Here is a 1,638-nt window from a genome sequence, read left to right as displayed (position 1 = left end):
CAATCAAATGTATATCAGCTCAGATGGGAATCAAGTCAACGTAGCCAGAGAGAAAGAGAGAGAGAAGCAAAGTGGTCGACTTTGAGTGTAGTCGATTCTCACCGAGAAGGCCAGCTCCGTCCAATCGATGATTCTCTACGATTGTGACGCGGAAGGTCTGTCCATATCAATCCGTCCAGGCCAGTCATATTCTGTGATGTTCAAGTTGAGGTGATGTCTGGAGTTAGTTCAGATCCACAGGTTCAGATCAGTCGAAGTTCTGCTCGATACTCCTCCAGGAAGTCCGAAGAATTGTCCAAAATGCTAAAGGAGGTTCTGTCCGAGTCAAGATCAGTCTGTCAAGGCCTTGTCAGTTTCTTCATGGTGAAGCGAAGGTTCTGTCCAAGTCAAGATCAGTTCAGTCCAGTCAGGTCAAGACGTTCATCTCGGGTTTTTGCCAAGTCCTCTCCGATCAACCAGCTGCTTCTCTCCTAGAACACTGTGAGTTGGTTTTGTTTGAGTTCCATTTGGAGCTTAGGTTAGATCGAGTTGCATCTAGAGTAGAATGCTCACGTTATTTCATGGTAGAGTCCTTAGGGTTATTTTATTTATGGAACCGGACTCAGTTTAGCAAGGGCTAAGCTGAGATGAAAGGAATTAAGACTGAGTTAATAACCTGATTAGGACTAAGGCTAGGATGCATCATGTTTTCTATTCTTGCGTGGTGATATGGTTGAGTGCAGGATCCCGTTATCTTTAAAGATAGTTTCTCAGCATGAGGCTGTACTATCTGGGTAACGGTTTGATTGAGTTGTTAAGTATTGATATTGTTGTTTAGTAGTTAGTACGAAGGGTCTTAGGCCGTATAGGCCGGACTACTGGTACTATGGTTAGTCTTGTGGAGTCGAGTGTCTAGTTAGGATCTGGAACTTTATCATTACGTTAGGTTCTAGATTGAGTTTGTGTTGTGTGAGTGGTGCAGACAGTATGTGCATAACCCGCCAATACTAGGCTTGTTTGGGGTTGATTAGTGTTTCCTCGCCCTCGTATTCAGCGGGTTCAAGGAAACCCCTTATTCGCTGGATTGGGAAGACTCAGAGAGACGGGATCATGGCCTATGGCTGAGTGATTACACGACGGTTTAATGTGGCAGTGACCCGAAGGACTGTGGGCTGTCGCGCGGTGACCCGAAGGACTGTGGGCCGCGGTTGGTTGAAAGTTTCTTCTTCTGGCCTTTCTTGTAGGAAGATAGGATATTGCCGATAGAGAGGATGAACACTAAGTCACCATTTCCCGGGGTAGTGTCTTGTGTTTTGTTAGAGTGTCATAGAGGGTTATGGAACCCTAGAGTTAGTATAACACCGATATACGGTGTTATGAGTTAGATCGAGTCGTAGATACTCATAGTCTTATTATTGTGACTGTGGTTGATTGGTTTGCTTGCAGGTTCTGACATTAAGTCCTAAGTCTGGTTCAGGTACCGGATTAGGCTTGGTGTGTATTTGGTTATTGTAGGCCTGGCGTTGGCATGTATGTGTTTGAGTGATTGCTTGTGAAGGGTGGTGGATATTAAAGCTATGCGGTATCATTGGTTGGCCGATCATGTTCTTGTTTGATTGTTGGTCGATCAACTAATGAACTTGTATAGTCTAAGTGTGT

The 1,638-nt window shown here is 44.7% G+C and overlaps 1 long non-coding RNA gene across 1 annotated transcript in view; it reads left to right on the top strand.

Annotated features, from left to right (window-relative positions):
* The first annotated feature begins 858 nt into the window (after nucleotides 1-858).
* The window catches only part of LOC117130542, an 8,429-nt gene continuing 7,649 nt past the window's right edge, over nucleotides 859-1,638 (top strand). Inside the window, exon 1 of the long non-coding RNA XR_004453902.1 lies at nucleotides 859-955. This is a non-coding gene — a long non-coding RNA (uncharacterized LOC117130542). The remainder of the gene's footprint in view (nucleotides 956-1,638) is intronic.

Source organism: Brassica rapa, unplaced genomic scaffold, assembly GCF_000309985.2.
Source record: "Brassica rapa cultivar Chiifu-401-42 unplaced genomic scaffold, CAAS_Brap_v3.01 Scaffold0536, whole genome shotgun sequence".
Lineage (NCBI taxonomy): Eukaryota > Viridiplantae > Streptophyta > Magnoliopsida > Brassicales > Brassicaceae > Brassica > Brassica rapa.
Note: the sequence above shows the minus strand (reverse complement) of the source record. Positions and strands in the feature narration are given on the sequence as shown.